General features: G+C 33.2%; 1 protein-coding gene and 1 long non-coding RNA gene across 3 annotated transcripts in view; one reads left to right on the top strand and one right to left on the bottom strand.

The window, feature by feature from the left end:
* LOC126966510 (myelin transcription factor 1-like) overlaps positions 1–24197 on the bottom strand; it is a 366689-nt gene that overhangs the window by 302211 nt on the left and 40281 nt on the right. The window lies entirely within an intron of this gene.
* On the top strand, positions 3378–5485 carry LOC126966560 (uncharacterized). Of its 2 annotated transcripts, XR_007729749.1 has the most exons (3): positions 3718–4130; positions 4680–4947; positions 5031–5485. It is a non-coding gene; the product is annotated as an uncharacterized LOC126966560 (long non-coding RNA). The 2 variants fall into 2 exon arrangements; XR_007729748.1 differs by lacking the exon at positions 4680–4947 and having other exon boundaries at positions 3378–4130.

Below are 24197 nucleotides of genomic sequence, written 5' to 3'. Positions count from 1 at the left end.
TATGATGTAGTTATAATATACAGAACTCTTAATTATAAATGATAAATATTTTTTATAGATACACGTGGACACTGTTAGTTAGCCTAACTTTATTTTAATTACTGTTTGAAACAAGTTGGAACAGAATCTTAGCTAAATCAAAATGACGGAGTTAAGGAGAGCGGTTTCTTAATTCCGTCTAACGACTGTGAAGACGGTCCAATTCTTTAATTATTTAACTTTAATGGCAGCTGAGCATGTCCTTTGACGTCGCTCGCTTTAATTTGAGATTCCTCCCCCAAATTAAAAATATAACGAGACTCAACCGTGGCACTGTTAATTGGAAACCGATACAAGATCACAGACTTAAGGTTGGCATCATTTAAAGCTAAATTAATGTAGTTCAATACATTGTGAAGAATACTGCTTATACCTGAGCCTTTTCATATTTTATTCATTTATAATAAATACTTTTTAAGATTAAAATGCGTGTAATTGCTATTACTATTCTTTTACGTGATCATTTGCGTAATAGTTACATTTTTAATATTATTTATTTTAGTCGACGTTTGATGGCGGGATCACGTTAGTCCCCGAGATAACGTGATCCTGTAAAGATCACGGAACCGGAGTGAATTAAAAATAATTAAAATATAACAATACATTAAGTCAATTTAGGTGGGCTGTTGACACATTCTGGCTGAGATCTATAGAGATTATTTTTGGCTCAAAAACCATAGTATTGTATTGTATCAACGGTATATCATAACCATCAGTCTCACAATGGATTATTACTATATTTATTAGTATTATATACACGATAGAACAAACTAGTGTAATACAACATTGAGTTTGATAGGCCACTTTGTGATGTTAGTAATTACATATATTTTAATTCTAATTAAGGTAAGATAAATTTATTTTTGTAATATCTAGTTGTAATTTTAATTTTAATACTAATTATTAGTTTCCCTAAACATACTTTGAAATGTTGCTATTGATAAGGTATTGCAGACTTTTAAGTTACTTGTTTTATTGGAACGAAGTTCCTAAAGCGCGTTGGGAAAGGGGGCTAGACGGAAAAAATTAAGACCAAAAGTTGTAACGACACTTTTTATATATAAATAATTCACAAGTAACAATTATAGACATTTGACACATTTCTGATAAATTACATTGATTGTTTATTTTATTTATTTACAGCATTGGTAACAAGGCCAAACCAAACCAAAATCAATAAACCAATATTTAAATCATATTTAAATAGGTTTATAACTGCAAAATTACATTGACATAAAAGCCAACCCTTTTTGATGTTATTAAAGATAAACTTCTTTGACTATTACGTTGCGCGCGCGCGACATCTAAAAATATATTTTTTTTTTTAAATATTAATTCGTTCTTTTGAACAGGCTATAGCCAGGGGCCTTACTGCCTTGTCGTTAGTATTTTCATTTCTTTGGTATTTATTATTTTCACTATTTTGTTTTACAAAAAGTCCAATCCAGTTTTCTCATTTCATCTTACATTATTTCCATTTTCCTTTTCCAATTATGTATATTCGATAGCGAATATTTATAGTAGTTTCTTTCATCAAATCCAATCCAGTCTTAAAGTCATCAGTTATTTTACCATTTCCGTTAATGTATAATTCTCTAAAGAATATTTTCCATATTTTCCTTTTAGTAAGTCCAAATCCAGTAATATAGTCTCTAATAATTTTCCCCTTTTCTTAAAGTCAAATCCAGTGTAATTTGCATAACTTTTTAGAATAATACCTACCTATTTACATTATCTGTTCAGTTCGCGAATTGCGCTATGCTATTACTAGTTGTATATGTACGAGTTATAACGTATTTACATAATTATAAACAAATTTACAACGTATGTATCTACAAATTACAATGTATTTACAGTACTACATACAAATTTATACAAGGACATATAAGTTGATGTGTCCTTTAATAGATCTATTACTGAGAGCGGGATTATATTGGGTGCACCATATATTTCCAGTAGCTCATCCATCAGCACAAGGCGCTGTATGCCAAAGGACGAACAATCAAAAAAGATGTGATCCAGAGACTGATCTTGTTGCTTATTATTGTAATAAAAACAATCAGGTCACAAAAAGGAGAGGAGACAATTTTTTTGCGATGAAGATGAAAATTCAATCGATAGTGACCAATACGCATTCGTGTTATTGTAGTATAGAACTTTCTGTGAGCGTTATTTTTAAACTTACAAAACCAGGGTGTGCTATTAACGAGATTATCTAACAAAGTATACAAATGAGACTACTTCTGTACAATTGTACCAATATCTTCCCCAAAGAAGAGTCATACGCTGTTTTAGATTACTTATTATATCTGTATATGGTATGTTAATGTCTAGATCTTTGCAATCAGGATATAGGGATAGATCGGATATATTAATGATAGTTCTAGCTAGAAAATCAGCGTTTTCGTTTCCTGCTACTCCTATATGGGACGGGACCCAAACGAAATCCACTTTAATATCGATTAAACATAGTTCGAACCACAATTCCTTTATAGCAAAAATGATGTAATTGATGTTAGCACTCATTTTGTTATTTGACAAACTTTTTAACACACTCATACTATCACTAACTATTACCCACTTCTTATTAAGTTGATTTTGTTTCTTAATATGCTTTAAAGCAAAAAGAATAGCGACGGCTTCAGCAGTAAAAATACTGGCATATCTATTAATCTTAAAGCCAATACCCTTCCTAATTTCAGGAAGGTAGATTGCAAAAGAAACATTATTATTGTTTTTTGCGCCATCCGTATAAACAAATTTACAATTAGACCATTCTGACAATAATACATGAACCTCCTCTTTTGAAGTTAAATTTGGATCTATTACAACATTAATTGCAGAATATTTACATCGAAAAGAACCTGCATGGCAGGGAAGTATATCATTATTCCGATGAATATTTAAATCTTGTAGAAATTTAAAAAATGAATAAAAATCTTGCAAGATAAACAACTGTCTCTGAAATGAAGACGATTGATAAGCAATAAGATTCTTAAGAAGATTGTTCGTCGGCAAGCTATAGAGCTTTAAAATAAATCTTTCTTTAAGATAACTAAATCTAATACACAAAGGAGGAAGGTTGGCCTCGATTTGCATAGCAGCTATTGGGCTAGTTTTAAGTGCACCCAATATTGTACGCATACATTTATTTTGTATTTTATCCAGACTATTAACAATTTTGCTGTCTGCGGCGAAACAATGAAAGCCATATTCAAAATGACTACGAATAAGCGATCTATACAAAATTAACAATATTTTAAGGTCCGCTCCCCACGACGTTGCACACAAAGATTTTAATACATTATAAGCTTTATTCGCTTTAATTATAACACTATCTGTATATTTTTTCCAAGACAGTTTTGGAGTAAATGTTACACCTAGAAATTTTATGTCACATGAAATAGGCAGTGGAATGCCATTGTATAAAATGGGAGGCAATATGATGCGTTTACGACCAATCACAAAGACTTTTGATTTGGTTGGATTTACATTTAAATTAAGATAAGAAAAGTATTGATATAAATTTACAAGTGCTTTATTAATAGTAGCAGCTAAATTAATCAGATCAACTCCCGATACATAGACGACTAAGTCATCTGCATACTGTAGGTTTACTATATTTGGCCCCAAAATAAGGTTCAATCGTCTTATGTACATAATAAAAATTAAAGGAGACAATATTCCCCCCTGACAAACACCTAGAGAAGAGAGTCGTGGTCCATACAAATGTTTATTAAATTTTACATATACTTTTCTGTCAGTCAAAAAGGATTGCATCCAATTTATTATTTTACCTGGTATCCCTAACATTGATAACTCGTCACAAAGCACGGCAATATTTACACTATTGAAGGCACCTGAGATGTCAAAAAATACAGACAAAAGATACTGATTACTTGCTAAACATTGATGCGCATCAAGCTGTAACTGCGCTATACTCTCCCTAGAAGACCGACCTTTGCGAAAACCAAACTGATTATTAGGCAAAAGACAATTTTGTTCTATAAAGAACTCGAGACGTTGTTTTAGAAGCTGCTCAAATATCTTCCCAACACAAGACGTGAGAGCTATAGGTCTATAAGAGTCAGGTAACATTTTATTTTTGTCTGGCTTTAAAACTGGGATTAAACAGTCTGTTTTCCATTCTGCAGGAATAGTATTCTCCTTCCATAGGCGATTAAGATTATTTAAAAAGATGTTGAGACTGTGGCAATTAAGTTTTTTGAGTAAAATATATGGAATGGTATCAAGACCGAAAGATGTATCTCTTCTAGTAAATAAAGCGGATTTTAGTTCTTGTAAAGAAAAAGGCTCTATCAAATATTTATTACTATCATTAACAACATTTACATAGTTAGTTAACTCATTTGATACAAAGTCAGAAGTATACTTTTGTAGAAAATCTGGAATCCAACTATCATTCAACACACTGTCAGGAATGTAAGTTTTGTTAAATTTGCGCATGTATTTCCAAATTGAAGACAAAGGAGTACAACGATTAAATGAATTGCACAAGCCTATCCAGCTATTTCTTCTTTCACTTTTTAAGATAAGTTTTTTTAAAGCCCGCAATCTCTTAAACTCCACATAATTTTCATCAGTGGAGTTGTTTTTAAAATTAATGTAACCAGTTTTAGCATTTAAAACTGCTTCTGTACACCTCTGATTCCACCAAGGCAACCAAGGATATTTAAAAGATTTTTGTGAACAAGAACTAGTAACATTATTACTATTAGAATTTTTGGAAAACAGACAGCTAGGGATTGACTGCTTGGCAGCAGAAAGTAAAATATTACAAAAGGATTTAAAAGCATCTATTGAAGATAAAGTGTCAAATTTAACATCATCCAAATAAGAAACAACTAAGTTACTATACATACTCCAATTCACCTGCTTATAATTAGGGTGAGTGGGCAAATGTAGATTATTACATAATGTGTTTTGCAAACTACTACTATCACTACTTACTGCCATTTTTATTATTACAGGGAGATGATAACTACTGCCCAGAGGACTGTCAATAACTGACCAGTCACATAAAAGAGCCAATGATGGAGTTACCAAAGTCAAGTCAAGAGCATTAGGACGCCAAGATGGAGATCCTATTGTGGTAGCTTGACCATTATTCAGAATAACAAGACCATTCTCATCTATAACCTCTAAAACATCTTTACCTCGAGGCAATGTATCAACACATCCCCACAACATGTGATGAGCATTGAAATCACCTGCAAATATCATTGGCTCTGGAATGGACTTAATTAAACTGTTTAAATTGTTTTTATTAAATGGAGGATTTGAATTGGAAGGACTGTAAAAACTTACAATACTCAGTTCTTTGTTATTAATTTTAATTTTAATGCAAACATTTTGTAGAGCACTATCAAAATATGTATTTATGTTAGAAAATGTGATATTATTATGAATAAAAATTGCTACACCATTGTGTTTATTACCACAATCATTCCTTATTGTTTTATAGCCTTTTATTAAAAAATACTGATGTGGTTTTAACCAAGTTTCCGAAATTATAGCAATATGAATATGATTTTCATATAAAAACCTTGTAAAAATAAGCCTATTACTAATAATACTTTGAGCGTTCCACTGCACTATATTCAATGTATCCATAATAACAATTAACTAGATGTCTTTTTTCTAAAAGTGTTATTCAGAATTTCCTTAATACTATTTGAATTTATAGTTAACTTATCTTTATTCGTACAAATTTGTAAAACTGCTTCAACCAAGAGGTTCATAAATTTGTCAGATTTTATAAGATTGCTCAGGTGTGTGTCAATATACTTTGAGTTTAATTGAGGGAAAGCAGATTCATTGAAGAGATCTGAGTATCTAACACTACGGGACTTCACTTTGTTTTCTTCAATTTTTTGTTTTTTCAGAGGACAGGTAGATGAGATAGCTATGTGATCTCCACCACAGTTGGCACATTTTGTTAAAGTTTTTGGACACATTTTAAAATTGTGATTGTCAGAACATATGGAACAAACTTCATTGTTTCTACAAAATTTAGCAATATGGCCAAATTTCATACAGCGTAGACACTGTTTAATAGGGGGTACATATACATTAACCTCATGCCTCCAGTGATCAAGTGTTACATACTCAGGTAACAACGTTGATGCAAATGTGACTGCAACAGTTTGCGTTGGAACAAAGGAGACAACACCCTGTGGGTCCTTTACTCGCCGCATGAACCTTCTCACAGCAATAACTTTTTTACTCGATGCAATTAATTGATGAATTTTTTTGTTGGAGTAATCAGTGGGAACAGAAGTAAGAACTCCAGTGACCTCCGTTTCAGAAGCCGGAATTGAGGCAACCATCTCCAACTCGCTAAGTAACTTTTCATTTTTTAAAAATACATTCGCATTGTTAGGCAGGTCAAAGGTAACACCAACTGTAAAAGCATTAACGGACCTCAGGTGCAACACACCCGATACGCAATGCCTCCTGATTCCATTTGACAGACCCAACCTGTCCTTGTCTGATATTTTGACTTCACCCTGCTTGCGATTGAGAAATACAATAAATTCCTTCTTATTTGAATTTTCGTCGTACAACCTATAATAATTTGTCGCTCTATAAGGGGTATACTTCTCTTTATCCTTTCTTCTTACAATGAGACGTTCAGTCACCTCCGCGTCAGATACCGAGGATTCGGATAGGGGAAGTTCGTCTGCTGGTTCTGCGTCGCTCTGGCCATTCTTCGGCCTTTTACCTGTACGCTTCCCCATGGTGATGGGGAAGCGCACTTAACAATTTATATATACAAAAATCGAATATTTATAAACCAGGATAAACAATTTACAAGTATGAAAAATATATGCACAATGAACAATAATTTAAACAATTTTTTTTTGTATAAGCGCGCCTTCCTTCGTTCACTCGTTCCCGCCAAAAAACAACCCATCTAAAAATAAAACTTTTCAGAATTGTTTTGACGTTTGCGATATTTTTTTTTTTGTTTCTTCGTCCATTATATGACAGGCGAAGGGTTCAAGCCAATACAGCCGTAATCGTCAATATTCAATAATTTATTTCACGATTTTTACAACATCGTTCTTTTTACAAACGTAGAATAGCACGACGAATAAATAATTTTAAGGATTTGTTTTGTTACGCCAAAGAAATATAACTTCTTGTGTGCAGACATAAGTATACACACACTTTTATGTTAGACAGTGGAATTCAGTGGAAACTGCCCATTTTTTTTTTGCTAATCACTAAAATTAATATTTTCATAATAAGGAACTTCGTTCCTATCCGGTGTCTCACGACACCACACGGTTTTTTTTTGTTTTTCTCTGGTTTTTGTTGATTCCTGTTTTAACTCACTTTTAGATTTATGAAGCAACGATAAGCGCGATTTGCATTTATTGTTTACATTTAAATGATTTTACATACCCTGTGCATGTAATGTAAACTCTAAATAGCTTAAGAAATATATATTTTGTACAATCGCTGGTAGACCCAATAAATAAAATATATAAAAACAAACCCAGGTCTCATCAAATTATTGTATATTGTAAGAAATCTAATCCGTAAGCAACTTCAGGTGTATTGAAACTGTTTGCGATTATTATATAATATAATGTAATAATGTATGTATAGAAAAAAATGCATTTTAACCTTCTTTCAAATTAATATATCTGGTTAGATATACGCAAAATACCAAGGCTCCTGTAAGCCCTGACATGTTTGAATAAATTTATTGCACGTGGAGAAGAAAAATCTGCATCGGTATAACAAAATGTGCTGGAGTAACAAGGCCAATACTAACTCGTGTATGTAAGTCTCTTATACGGGCGTTGTTAAATAAATTATTCATTTAAAAAAAATATATATATATAACTACAAAAATGTAATTATATATTATATTTTAATATAATTTATACGTCTAGATAGAGTCTCTTGCTGCAAGACAACCGATGAAAACGGGCCAGAATTTATTAATTCTGCTAATTCTTATGTATTCTTTAGCGTGCGTGACAAGCTACGTCTTACACACATGATTTGTATGTCATTTTGTGTTAGTGTACGTGCATTGCTGAAAATAGAAGTAAACCGTCAACCTCAATATTTTTTTCCACGTTTTCACAGTTGTCACAGTCTATCTTGACATATAGATGTAGAGCTAACGTTACATTTTTTATTATCAGTAAGTGAAATGCACGGCAAGGTACTGATTTTCTAGGTAACTTATGGAAGAGCACTCGCACGGAATGCAAGAGGTCGTGGGTTCGAGTCCCGCATCATTCATATAATTTGGTATTAAAATTTTATTTGTGTAAGTAACTTATTTTAAGATTTACTTAACAGTATGTGAACCCCTGCCATTACTTCAGTTGTGTGGTATAAATGTCGAAACTAACACCAAAATGTGCAATTCTTATGCAATTCATTTTTATTTGTGAATTTCTTTGACCCCATTCTGAACGTATGTGTTAAACATTCATTTCGCTGCATAAAACTTCTTAAATATCATTACACTAAAAGTAATAAAAAAAATCTAATTTTATTATTAAAAATAAAATAAACATGCTGTAGAATATCGTAGGAGTACTACATTACAGTGTCCACCTTCGGGATCGCGACATTATGCATAACAGATAAGGTTCTATTCTGTATGCATGCGGTCCTTAGCTGGAGCTTAATGACATGAACTCCCCAGACAGTTGGCGCTTTTACATAAACAAATAATATTTTCTTTTATACATAATTCTTATACATAATGCTATTTTTGAGTGAAGATTTCGTTCTGCGTCATTCGCTTTAGTCAGATCAGTCTAAGAAAGTTATAAAAATAAGTTAATTATTATTATTTTTGACTATAAAACAAAAATGCCAGCAACGCTGTGATTCCTCTGGTGCTGCAAGAGAATTCGGGCGGCGGTGATGACTTAACATCAGGTGACCTGTATGCTCGTTTGTTCTCCTCTTAATATCGGCGTTTCACATGAGGAATGACACTCTGGCTCATACGGCAAAAGAGAAAGCTGATCTTTTGGGTACGCTTTTGGCCTCTTACTACCCGAGTCCATTACCTAATGTGCAATGCAGACAGAAAACTCAATTTCCTTGGCCTATAAGAAGTCGACCCGAGTTAATTTGACATCATTAGCGATTTAGCTGCAATTAGCGCCGAATTAGGCCTTTATTCCGGCAATCATACTCAAAAGACCTAGTCTCAATCTCTTGGAAGTCAGCCCTTCTATCCGATCTCCAAAAAAGGCGACATCGGTGAAATGTAATTACTGTATGCATAGTTGGAATTAGAAACCCTCAGTTGTTAAAACAAAGTAAGAAAACAAAATAAAATCTGTAATATTCAGATCAAGTCTAACATGAATTACAATTTCAAACACGCCAATCAACCTCAACTCCGGATATTCAATTCCCGAACATGTCCGAACTGAGGCGAAACAAATATTTATCAAAACCTGTAAGGAATACGTAAAATGATATAAAACATGGTCAGCCCGGGACAAACAAATAACCGGCCGTGATGGATTATTGTAGTGACCGCTGCTATTTCCTATTGGAATAAGAAATTACCATATGCGCCTCTTGGTCTCCAAATTCGGTGACCATAAGTAAGGATATAGTATGGAGATGGACTATTTTTCAATTATGTTTAGTGATTCCAGCACAACGTTGTTTTTCATAAAATATGTATAATTTTGCTAATGAATAAAATAAAGAATGATATGTCCCTGACCATTTATTTTATAATATCCAACACGCTCATACAAATTATGGCTGCGTCTAGATTATAAGGATAAAGTTAACTTAACCATTAGGTTCGTCATTAATAATGTAATTAATTTAACAAAAAATTCAGCAAATAATTTAATAAATTTTGGCATGTTCATACTATATATTGCCGGTCATAAACATTTTACATACTTTTCAGCTCGAAAAATTAATTAGTAAATAAATTAGTTAGTTTTTAAGTAAAACTTATTATATTGATACCTTATATTGCCGGTCAAACAATTCGTATACGTCAGTATTCGTAGAACGTCATATCCACCTGAGGCAAAAAATGAGAACAACACGGCATTTAGGTCAGACACAATAAATAGGTACATACATCGATACATGCTAAACTAATTTTACAATCCTGGGAAAATCTCAACCCTACCTTCTGACTTTCTAAAGTAGAATACGTATATACATCTAAGTTTTGACACAGTTTTCGATTTCAAATAAAATCAAATCACCCATTCGAAAATTTATTTCTCAGATCTGAGGGGAACGGGCGCAAGAAACTGAATGGGCTTCTTTCTTTCATTTACAAAAAAAATTCGTTTAAAAAAAATATAATATTTAAATAGCCTAAGGGCGGTCACTAAAATCTTAAATTATTAAGAATGTTATTTATATTAAAATTACCTTAGAGCAAAAAAAGTTATTATTAACAATTATTTTGAGCGAAATAGTCAATAGTGACAAATATAAACTTCATAAATATTTGTGTATGAATCATCTGATTTGATGAATAATTTTCGAAGTTATGGCTATCCAACAAAAAACCTTCGAGAAATACTTTTTAGATAATCTGTGGAGGGAATCACTTATTGCAAATTACCTATTTCTAACTTATTTATTTATTTATTTACTGACAAACCAACAGCATTTCATACAAAGCATTACAATAATCATGGTCTTCAGGTATACAATCTGGTATGAATGCCAGTTACTGGTGCATACATCACTCTCATTGGAAGACATTAAATTAAATGCAAAATATAGTTCGACCTACAACTTTGATAAAAAATTGAAGCATATTATTAAAATAATAGATTTAATAAAAAGAGGAAATATAAGTTAACATTTTATTATTTGCAAACAGAAATGTGCAGTAATTTTAAGCTATTGCATAGCTTCTATCGCGGGTCTTGAGCGTAGGGACCGAATCCAGAAATTCCGTAACGAAAATAACCTAACACTTACTTACTGAATAGATGTATATAGATATTTCGGCACGCTTTTTACAGTTGCCGTGGAACAGCGGTTATTACATATGCTCGTTGTGCAGAAGGTCCCAGGTTCGAGCCTTTTTATCACGTTTTTTTAATTTGTATTATTATGACAAGCATTTTTATTTAGTTTCACCTGTCCCGTTGTCTGTCTGTAATCAAATCTTGCAAGTTAAATTTTACTCAGTTCCCGTTTGCTTTTTTAAAAATTAATTTTATTAAAAAAATACTGCATAAATAAAATAAATAAATAATTATAATTGCATAAGTTGATAAAAAATGCTATGCAATAGTTTCACCACGGCAGTCCCCGAGTGCCACACGTCTTTTTTTTAGACTTTTCAACTTATACACAATAATATTTATTTAAAACTTAAAATAAGGTTATCACTGTCACTAGTGACTTATATTAACAAACCCAGTTATCTAGCCAACTTGGCAGCACACGCGACATTAGTCATTTATTATTATTTGTTCTTGGTATTACATTTGGTGCAACCAACCTTTATAAAATATATTAACCAACAACTCGAAAAAATAAATACTGAGACTGTCATTATTTTCAACATGTGAAAAAATTTCAAAAATACATCCTTTTATATGTCAACAAAATCCTATGCAATATTCAGACTACCTCGAATAGGCAAACAACAAGGATAAAAACGTGATCAGCTCGTGCACAATAAAAGAGATAAAAAAGTCTCCTCTAGTCCATGTTAGCACTGATCTCAGTGCGGTCGGCGTCGTGCCGGCGGACGGAGACCCTTCAAAAAGTTTGATAATAACACCACCAGTGCCGGGGAGCGGTAATGTGACAGCCGATACGTCGCCAGCAGCCTTGCATCTGACAATTTAAATTTAGAACCTTCATTTGTCCATTGTAGTGTTTGTTGCTATTTTCTATCGCAACATTGAACCAAAAATTGTAGCATATTTTTCAACCTGATCACAGTCACTTTGCAGGGCTTCGATAAGAGTATTCATTTATTGTGTATTTACCAACTCTTTTTTTGAAGTTCAACTATAAAAACCCCACAAACAAGTTTAACTTGTAGGAGGTGTTTTTTATAGAATTCCGGCAAGGTGCCATTTTCGGCCGTGAAGCAGTAATGTGCAAGCATTATTGAGTTTCGGTTTCAAGGGGGTCGTAGCTAGTAATATTACTCGGCTAATGAGACTGAACATACGAGCGGAAATATGATTGACTGAGAGTTTAATTATATTTTTGAGAATCAGTTAATCGATGTACTACCGACAAAATTAAAATGCTACTTGCGTTTGCTATTTGCGTGGTGAAATGTTCTCCTACTTCGTGTTGTTGTGAAAAAGGTCGACTTTACTGCAACGACGTTTTACGCAAACGTTTCAAAAAAATGTTTTCATTTGTTTACAGTCTGCAGTAACAGTCCTTTCGTTTTCAACAGTCACTCTAGTGTAATTTGTCGATGTGCTGAAAACAATTTCTTAACAATGCTTTGATTATGCCTACCTTTTGTAGACAAGTCTCGAGAAGGAAAGATCTATTCTGCCAAAAGGGTTTTTTCTTTCCGGTTTCAAGAAATATAGCCAGATCAGATGTTATAATTATATTTTTACATAATTTCTCGAATTAAATTCATTGCACTGACGCCACACAATTTCCTAAACGATGCCACGTTGTAAAAACAAATGACAATCACACAAATTAAAATGTAACCTATTCTTGGAGTGTTCCATTTTCAAAAAGCGTTATTGTTTCTTAAGTTCGTATTACGAAGGGCCAGCCCAGAAACTTTGAATTACATAATTTTTACATAGGAAAAGTTTGAAATTATGAAATCCTTTGCTCGATACATCCACACGTGCTCAATAAGACAACACAATATCAGTCGAAGATATTGAAAAAATAACGCTAAAATACATAAGAAGATGTGTGCGATGATAAATGATACATTCATGAAGTGTCACAGGCCAGTCGTGTGGGGATTACACGTGTCATTACCGCAGTAATGCGCCCGAGCTGGGGTCTTTTAGGCCCGTCAACGTGACAATACTGAATTATTGAACGAGCCTTCATAATATATTGTGTATTTATATAATGATGTGTTTATTGTCTTTAACAGATTCTTTATAAAATATTTATATTGTAAGGAGTTTATATTATGTACTTAATATGTTAACGATATATTATTACAAAATATCAACACACACTAAAATTTGCTTAATTCTATTCATATCGGTATTCCTTATTAGATGCTCGTGATGTTTTTATGTCTATAGTGATGTATTTGACATAATTTCACTATAAAGAGGAATTGGAATGTTAAAATTGTTACGAGAGTAAAATGGAAGCCAAAATTTACTAAGTATCTCAGCATTATTATTTTGATATTACTTATTGTTTTATATAATGTAGAAAATAATAATTAAGTAAGTAGGTAGTTAGTAGTTAATTGTAAAAACAGTAATTGATAATTAATGTTGTGTGTATCTGTTATAAGTACCTACTCACATCATTAATTTAATTTCTAAATTTTATTAAAATAAAATTTATATGTGTACACACATCAACATTACACTGGTGACTAAATTCAAGAAACACATTTAATGTAATGTAGTGTTTCTTATTGCAGACGGATCCTAAATATAATTTTTCTATAGTCATAATAAACAAGTAGATCGAAATTCGCTTGAACATACATTTACTAAGTAACTATTATCATTTTACTATGTCCTAGACACTGACAGTCCACCAATTGTCATACAATATTTTTCGTCCAAATATAATTCTGTTTTATGATTTTAAAAGAATTATCATCAAACTGGGCTATGAATCAATTGTCGATGGTACATTATACGTGACCAAAGGACAAGACCTGGACTCAAATAAGTTAAAACAGTCACCGGAAGCCACTGGATGGAAACAGAGGAGAATATGCTCTTAGTGTAGGTAGTATGGAATCCTTCTGTTATAAAATTTCTGAAATTGTTTTGCTTATTTATAAACGATGGATTAAATAAAGTTAAGTCATAATAATGTTTCCCAAACACTCCATCATATACATACAATAAACCTGCCCATAGACCGTGGTCACGTGTGACAGTCAGATAATTAGGTACCAATTTTTATATGTCAATGTGTGCGTTAGCTAGCTTAATATTCAAAATACTAAGGAGCTAATTTCAAATGACTAAATTACGACTTGACAATCAAAAGCGATTCTCTTTCCTTGTCTATCTTGCTGTAAATTTCTCTGTTAGATATATTCTTCACTCTCGCAAGCTGTGTTTGTATATATGCTATTATATTGTGAGTCTACACACATCATAGTACCTTCATAAGGCATTAGCGTATCAAGTAAACGTCATTACGTCAACAACAGAGATGATTCAATGTATTTTGATGCGGCAGATGCTAATCAGTGAACCCTTTAGGTCGACAAATCGGAAATTTGGGACGCATGAGCGCTCGCGGGATAGTCCCGACATCAAGTCAAGGGGCCTCTCCGACCCCGCTAACTCGAAATAACCCTGCCCGTTCTCTGAATATTTAACGCGGTACAAGACATGTTCACGTGGCTACTGTGACACGTGAAAAGTGATGAGTTAGTGTCACGTGGAATTGAATTCTTTTCCCCGAAGATCTTTGTAATACAAGTGTTTGACGTGGATAGATATTATGTGTTCTTGTATAGTTCTTGTCCTCTAGAGTGCAATATTATTCTATTTTTATATTTATTTATGTAGTTATGTGACAAACAGTACCGAATACCGAATCCAAAAAAGTAATACAGTAATATATAAGTAAGTACAGTAATAAATAAGTAAGTATATAAGTAAAAAAGTAACACAATTTGTGTGTATGTATATCCGGGCAAAATGTGGAACAACATAAAAGCTACATAATATGTTTTTTCTTTATAAAAGTGTTAATAAGTTCAGATTCTTTTTATTCTTTACTCTCAGATTACTATTCGCAGATCAAAATTTTATCATTGAAATAATACCTAAATATTTTATATGATATTAGTGACAAATAACAATAGCCTCGTAAGACCGAGGCTAATTCGAGAGCGGGTCGTAATAATGACCGACGACGGCACTCTGTAATGGTCCAAATTTTTAATCATAAATTTAAACTAAGGATTTTTAAGTGTAACAATAATAGTAATAAACAATTTGTTTTGTTTTAAAGTGATAACCCTCACTTCTAGGATTAATACCTGACAGTTGAACATAGCATACAAGATTTTATGACGATGCGTCACTCGAACGGTTAGCTCAGTTGAGAGAGCAGTGGCTGGATTCAAGCCTCGCATCGTTCATAAAATTTTGTTTTCAAATTTTATTTGTGTATCAGAATATATATATATATTATATCCTGATTTTAAGTCACACAGAATCAAGTAAATAATTGAAAGTTTATTGATAACTTATGTTTAGTTGCAATGCATAGTGAGAGAGAGAGACAAGGATTACAGTGAAAATGTTTAGAACTGGCCAGTTAGAAACATTGCTAATGAAAACTTTTTTGAATTTCAATTTTAGAACTCTTTGGTAACTTATGAAGTATATGGCATTCATTTGTCATTTGTTTTTGACGTTTTGCCGAATTAGCGGCAAATCTAAAACTCTTGTTACACGTGAAAATGAACGTAAAGCGTAGACGTAGCAATCTCAATGATGATCAGCGTGAGGGACGTCCTTTAACAGCGACTACTGAAGATACATCAGTGCTGTGCGACGCATGATAGAGGAAATAAGAGAGTGACCTATCAGCAGACACGGGCAAGCCTAGGCATTGGTAAGAGTTAAGTTCAAAAAATATTACACGAACATTTAGGCGTCAGGAAGCTTTGTACCAAGAAGATGCCCCATACCTTAACCGACGACCAGAAAAACCTCCGCATGGACTGGTTTCGCCAAATGTTAGATAAGTTCAACGGCGGTGACTCAAATGCAGTATTTGACATCGTCACAGGTGATGATAGCTGGATACATTGCTACGAACCCGAAACCAAAAGACAATCAGCTCAGGTGGCTGTTTCCTTAAAGAAGAAAAGGTAAAGAAAGGAAGAAGTCATGGAAAAATGATGATTACCTGATTCTTTGGTCGGTTAGTTAATATCGCGACAGTAGTGCTAGCAAATGGATAGACAGTTAATGCAGACTGGTATGTCATTCGCTGTTTGCCTGTTGTCTTGGAAACAAATCGACAGCAGCGGCCTCGAAGCAGGATGCTCCTTCACCACGACAATGCTTCAGCGCACTCCGCAAATCGGACTGTTGAATATTTGACTATGGCAGGTGTCGAGATAATGAGTCATCCGCCATACAGCCCTGCGACTTTTATTTATTCCCAAGAACGAAAGATAAAATTCAAGGTGTTCACTTTACGAGAAAGCTTACGAAAATGACATAGAGGAGACCCCTAAGGAAGAATGGGCCCACTCCTTTTCTCAGTTTTTCCATCGAACGATGTGTAGAGAGGAACGGAGATTACTTCGAAAAACATCAAAAATATTGGCAACTTTCTACATTAAGCCGTTTTTCAATTTCTTAACATTTTCAGTGTTACCTAGGTACCATCGTTCTTGGATGACAAAATGGCAAATATTAACAGCTGATACTTTTTTTCTTTAACTTGGCCCTCTTCATCTAACTTCAGTTTCTAAAGTCATCGACAAAAAACGTACATTTTCACTAGGCGACGGTATTTAAATTGGTATGAACGCCAAAATTTTGGTCCCTTTAAAAGTACCGTTGGCGTTAATTGCAACTTGCTATTTCAAATATCTCGGCCCTTAATGACTATGATTATTTGCTCCTTTTAAATGGATCGTTATTCTTACGAGGCTAACTTAGTATTTTTTATATGAAGTTCTTTTGTTACTGGACGACCCATAGGCCAGGTGGTCACTGCCTACTGAGCTGAGAGGTACGGGTACATATCCCGGTAGGTGCAAACATTAGTATGACGAATATGGATGTTTGTTTCCGAGTCACAGATGTTTATATGTATTGAAGTATGTTTAAGTAAGTATAATATGGTATTAAATATATCGTTGTCTAGTTCCCACAGTACAGGCTCTGCCTAGTTTGGGGCAAGATATCTTTTGTAAAAGTGTGTCAGTATTATATTGTTATAATATGTAATTTCATTTACTGTTTTGTTTATAAAAGTAAAATAATCATTTTTTACATTTCGGTTCCATAGAAGTTGTTTTTATTAGTAAAACTTTAGATAACTTATACGTCTAGATAGAGTCTTTTGCTGTTAGACAAGCGATAAAAGAAAGCCAGGTTTAATACTTTAGTGTGCATGACAAGATACGTCTTACACTCGCTATTTGAATGACACTTTATTTTAGTGTGCACGAATTGTTCAAAATAGAGGTTAACTCTAAACTCTGTTGTTTTCGACATTCTCACAGCTGTCATAGTCATTTATATCAAGAGGTATAAATGATCTATGACAAAGACAATGGCTTAGTCCGTACCTTGACGCTTTGTTGAAAATTTAATTGTGTAATTATGTGTATATAGAACATAAACAAGTACAGCGAGTAGTTAGTAATAAATAATCAAGGACCGGACCCAAACCACGCATTCCTGGCCAGATGACGGCGACATCTTAAAATATAGCCACCCTTTCTTCATCCCGTTTCTTCCCCCTCACACATTAGGGATCATTATAATTAATAAATGACTTCGCATGTTTCTCAAGGATAATTAAATCTTAAATACAAGTGCGTGGGTATCGGTGTTGTATGTATGTTGTATTATGTGGTAATATTCAATATTATAAGAACAAACATCTTTCATAGACAAAACAAGGTCTTCAACAAATTGATTTTAATAAACATTAAGCTTTGTACAAGTTTGTGTTAAATTAAAACAAATACTTCTAGATAGACTGTCACAAGTGTGAAAGCGTTCGAATGAAGTTGAGGTTGACGCTTAACCTCTATTTTGGGCAAATCACGAGTGTAAGACGTAGCTAGTCACGCACACTAAAGTAATAAACCTGGCCTGTTTTCGTCGGTTGTTTAGCAGCAAGATGCTCTATCTAGATCTATAAAATATTTAAGGCTTTAATTAATACAAAGGAGAAATCAGGCAGTTATAAAAGCTTCCAATAGAAGTATTGAATTACAATATACTAGCGTATAGACGAAACAAAGCGTGTGAGAGAGAAGAACATCTCCAACGGAGATACAGCAAGATAGATGAGGAAAGCGAATCTATTGTGATTGTAACCGACTAAGATTGAAAAGTAGTAAACACACGGTCCTCCACAGTGCGGTTTTAAAGGAGCTTTCTTCCTCGTACTACGAAGCTGTGGAATATGCTTTCTTGTGCGGTGTTTCCGGGACGATACGACATGGGTGCCTTCAAAAAAAGTGCGTACACCTTCCTTAAAGGCCGGCAACGCTCTTGTGATTCCTCTGGTGTTGCAAGAGAATGTGGGCGGCGGTGATCACTTAACACCAGGTGACTCGTACGCTCGTTTGTCCTCCTATTCCATAAAAAAAAATAGATTATCAGGCTGTCAGGTGTACACGCTAGTGTATTACTAGATATTGTGGTCGTCTGTATCTCATAATCCGGATTAGCAAGACAATTTAAGTATTGACAGAGCGTGTAGTCGTCGATTATCTGAGCCGCTCCTCGACCGTATACAACGCCAGCAGCGGTGCCTCCCAACAAGTAACAACTGAACTCCATCATCCATGTGAGGCCGATGACGTCACATCGCCGCTTTGTTACGGTGTGCAAAACAAGCATTACTAGGAATTACTATTAATAAATAAACTACGATTTATTTTGTCAGTGTTATACATTGACGTAAGGGTGTTGTGTTGTGAGGCTGATTATTATTATTACAATGAAAGAATCTGGGTAACGTAAAAAAGTATCTAATCTTCTGGCAGTACTATTAAAGCGACCCAGAATAACTGAAACTGCAGAAGTATTAACAAAATTAATGTATAAAGTAGGTGTTACTTTGCGAAAATACACAATTATCCAAGTGTTTTGAATTTTTTATACGCTTTATATTAGCTTCACCTGTATGTTTATATGTTTGTAACCGACTTCTTTGGGCGCGATTTTGTCCCACTTTAAACGGCTAGATTTCGTTCAAACTTTGTAGATTTATCGAGGACCGATGACATTACACTAAATTGACTAAAAAATGAAAAATAAATAATAGTTAAAAAAAAACTAAAAAGCACGCTTTATATAAAATTCAACTAAAAAATAGAAAATGAATTTGAATTGAAAATAGTGAAAAAAGAATATATATTCTATTGTAAAAAAAGCGTGTTTTAGTTGAATTTTATATAAAGCGTGCTTTTAAGTTTTTTTTAACTATTATTTTTTTAGTGTTAATTCGGCCAATATTTGCCTGAACACTCTCTTGCCAGAGTTTGGCGAGTTGATATCTCCTGTCATTGATTGTGCTACATTGAAGCTTTCAATCAAACTTTACAACAGATCTCTTATAATCAGCAACATAAAACAAACAATGTAAAGTTATACATCAAACATTTTAAATGCACGCTGCAATTAAGACAAAATGGCCGATAAGGTCCTAACCCGCACTACCGGTCCCATTAATTACTTAAATTTAATTCATACGAGACCCAGGCTCCACTATTTACATTCAAAACCCCCGCCCGCATAACCCTTGCCGAACTTGCAGTCCCTAAGACGCTAACTTGTAAGTTGATTTTCTTTGATAGCGCGCCTCGGTGACTCTGAATAAAGGCCACCGGGTCGATAGTCTTGATCTGTCATTTTATTGCCTTAAGATGTCTCTTAGAACCGTGTTCCTTGCTTTTATTTGAGGATTCATAATCTATTTGTCCTGACGTCATGCTTTTGCATGTCTTTTTTTTAATTTAATTTATGGAGTGGAGCCTTTAAAAGGATTAAGTAAAAAAAATAACTTATGTATTAACTCAAATGTTTTCGTCCATCTATTGCATGTGGCATACCAGCCGGCCGTGAAGAATGGGTGAAGTTAAATCATTAATTTCAAAAACTGCTTACAAGTCAGGATGGCCCAGTGGTCTAAGGCGCTCGGGTTCTCGTGAGGGAGTTAGGTTTTCGAACTCAACACCTGACAAAGGTTTTTTATAACATCTATTTATATATAATTTATGAATAAATAATGCATGTTTATTTTTCTTGCATCAAGGTTCCATTACACCACACAGCTGCTTTTTTTAAGAGTTCGTTAATTTTGATTTTCTAACTATATTTGTGTAAAAATATTACTTATAATTAGTATTCATGCTCATTAATTTTATAATAATTAAAAGAAAATAGTAATTAATTAATAAACTAATGGTCTTAAATTTAGTTATTACTATACTTAAGTCTAGGCGGAATGTCAAAAGTCTTCTCATATTTTTACATATAACACCACTTCAGAATGAGCATTAATTAGAAGATGTAATAATTAACACTTTTTTTAATCATCATTCACAGCTTCATCGTTTTATAAAGCATTTCAATAACAAAGTAAGGCAACAAAAATACTCAAACGTCAAATACCTACTTAAAGTAATTATGTAGTACTTACAGTAAGTAAAAAAAAGTATGTAAATTAATAAGTAAAAACACAAGTTATTGGTTAAACAGTAGATTCATCAATTCATACACACCGTAAATAAATAAAGGTATTATGCGATCGTTTTATTGTATTATTAAAAAGAAAAAAGTTAAACCACAATATTTGAAATGATTTACGGATAGACATTCTGATGAACAGGCAGACAAGACATATCTATATACAAGATAAGCGCCCCTACATCTTGTAAAACTCAGAAAACTACTCAGTCACAGATCGCTCACTAAAAGAGAAAAGGATTAGCTCTTATCACAGTACACGTAAAGCGATGATACTTATATGAGTGCCCCTTTTATTGCATTATACGAGGAAGGGTTGGAAGCCCTTTTTACCGAAACGTCTTAGGAATACAGGAAGAATTTATAAATAAGTTAAGCGAGCCCGCCTTAGTGTACGCCTCGACGTTTTGCTTTGTTTTATCATATTTAAATTATAGTCAGATGTAGAACGTGTACCTAATTGCAGTACTTTGTTAAGATAATGTACCTCTGGCGCGACTTTACTTTTGTTTTCTTGTACTAGGATGATATAAATTGTGAAGAGGACGTCGCCGGAACGCCCAACTTTCTTATGCTTTCGAAATCATCGTTTCCAACAATTATTATTTATCTGAAAGACAAATTTCTAAGGACAGATATTGTAGGGATATATATTTACCTATTTTTGTTTCCATGTACATAATACACAATAGCCATCTCTATATAGCAATGCAGTAGCTTAAAACATGTGTAGGACGTTAGAATATGGGAATAAATTGAACTTATAAGAATAAATTAATCATAATAATGAAATAATTTGTTAACTCTATCACTATTTCATAATCTTATAACTATATTTACAATACTATGACTACATAAAATTAAAACTATCATTACGTTGAACTGCAGCATTTCCGCGTTGGATAGTTAGGCTGATCCGTTGACCGAGATAGCTGCCAGCGCTTGGGTAGCCTTATTGAGGCGCGAAGATAGTATTTTGAACATTCTCTGCGCCTCTGGGCCCCACGAGCCAAGTGTCTCGACATCGATTGTATTGGGCAGGGCGTATCAATTACCATCAGCTGAACGTCCTGCTTGTCTTGTCCCTTATTTTCATAATCATAATAATTGTATTGTGACAAATTGCTGCTCAATTCAACCTGATACCAAAAAAGCGTTGATTTGAATTTAATATAATGTTTAAAGAAAACTCTTAAGGTTCTATACAAATAATCTGAAACCAATTATTATATGAAAAATTTCTCTATGAAATGGTTCACCTATGTATTAGAAGAGCATAGGGTAAATAGATACACCAGCTTTAAAAGTTTCATAACTATAACCTGAGGAATGCACCACGAAGACTAGATAAGTAACGCGATGAATTTAAGATGATGGTCGAACCCGATTCTTGTCAAACTTCTAAAATAATTGTGGTATGGTTTGACGTTACATAACTTGAAAAATGAATTCTTCATAATTTGACTAATATTCAAATAACAGCGCCCGTTGATACATACTTTGATTCATAAAGATATTTTCTTCACGATATTTCTGGACTCCAGCTTCAAAAAGTTTTATTGGATAGAGTTGGTTGGACTTGACAGCCTGATAATTCGTAACCAATTTTAATTATTCTATGTGTACGTTAGCTGGTGGCTATATTATGATATTCAAATTACTAAGAAGATAATATCAAGCGTGGCTGATAAATTTGTTACTTCTTACAAAATAATGATTTTAATTTTTATTCTGTTTCAGCAAATTGATAGCCTCTAATATGTATGCGTACATAATTCACCAGTGGGAGGCTCCTTTGCACAGGATGCTGGCTAGATTATGGGTATCACAACGGCGCCTATTTCTGCCGTGAAGCAGTAATGTGTAAGTATTTCTGTGTTTCGGTCTGAAGGGCGCCGTAGCTAGTGAAGTTACTGGGCAAATGAGACTTTACATCCTATGTCTCAAGGTGCGCAGTTGTAGTGCCTTTCAGAAGTTTTAGGTTTTTCAAGAATCATGAGCGGCACTGCATTGTATTGGGAAGGGCGTATCAATTACCATCAGCTGGACGTCCTGCTCGTCTTGTCCCTTATTTTCATAAAAAAAAAATCTAAAGCCCTCATGTACTTGAAGCTTAAACCAACTTGCGGCTAGCCTTTTAGCTAAGCCCACATTGTTATTTATATATTATATTATTATATATACGGTTATAATTATATTACGAAAGAAACTAGAAGACGAATGCAAAATTTAAATATGAACTATACATAGAATACAGGCTTCTAAAATGTGTACAAAGTCCTTGCTTTATATATAGGTAAATGTGTACAATATAGATAGTAAGTACTTATAATATATTATATAGATATTTTAACTTATTACTATAATATGTATGTATATATCTTTGTTTGTGTTATTTAAATTTAATTGTATGAATATTTTACAATAAAATAAATTACTTTGGAATTTTCACATGATTACGTAATTTGAATTATTGCAACAGCGTTGAAACACAAAAAACTCTTAAAAACGAAAGCAATTATCGCTTCTTCATTATTATGTCTATTAATCAATAACCTAACATAAATTTATCATATGAAATAATAGTGATTGTACTTAACCTGTCTCATTAATAATTTAAACTTGGAATAACTTTACTTAGCGTTTCTTAATAATGGCCATTAAATCCTTATCTTATTCCATATACTTACAACATAAGACAACATCGCTCTCCGATGGTAACATTTAATTTAAGACTCACTCGTTTCCGTTGTCGTGTTTCTCTTATTCAACAAAACAATGACTTATTCATATTACAACAATATTTTCCGACATAAATCACATTTAAGTATTATTTCATTTCCTCCAGTGCCTCCTATACAGCACACGCATCGAATGAATGAAGAACTAATTGAAATTTGAAACGACTTTTGATTTTACACAAAATGCTTTCACCCCATTTGTTCGGAATTAGAAATTATTAAGGAAACATTTCTGTCAGGAGTAAGTTATTACATATTTTAGATACATGTAAGTAGGTAATATAGTGGATTTATTTTTCTATAGTTGATATTTTTTGTTCAATTTTATTGGAATGGCATTACCGACTCCATTTTGGGGTTTCTTTTACGATTCCGATTAACATGATCGCTTTTTAACCGATTTAAAAAAAGGAAGAGGTTATCAAGTAGCGAGTTTTTGTTAATATTATTTTAGTTTGGCACAAGAGAGTGAGCTGGTTATTAAAGAACTTTGATTAAGGTGCTACCATTGGGTTGGCACTATCCCTGATCTGAAGAAGTCAGAACTGTGAGTATAGGTACTCCTTCAATCATGTTTCGTGAGCGTGTTAAGACATATTGGACTTGGCATAAGTGTTAACGGAAAACTTTGAAGAAAATCGGCCTACATATCTGTAGTAGTATATTTTAAAACTTATTACATATTTCTAACTTAAATTTTAAAATATAATAATATTTATTTGAAATATTTTGTAAATGGTGGTAATCTTAATCTTTATATATATATTTCTTGTGTGCGTGTGTATGTCAC

This window comes from Leptidea sinapis, chromosome 10, assembly GCF_905404315.1.
Source record: "Leptidea sinapis chromosome 10, ilLepSina1.1, whole genome shotgun sequence".
Classification (NCBI taxonomy): domain Eukaryota; kingdom Metazoa; phylum Arthropoda; class Insecta; order Lepidoptera; family Pieridae; genus Leptidea; species Leptidea sinapis.
The sequence above is the reverse complement of the archived record's forward strand: the minus strand, read 5'-3'. Positions and strand labels throughout refer to the sequence as shown.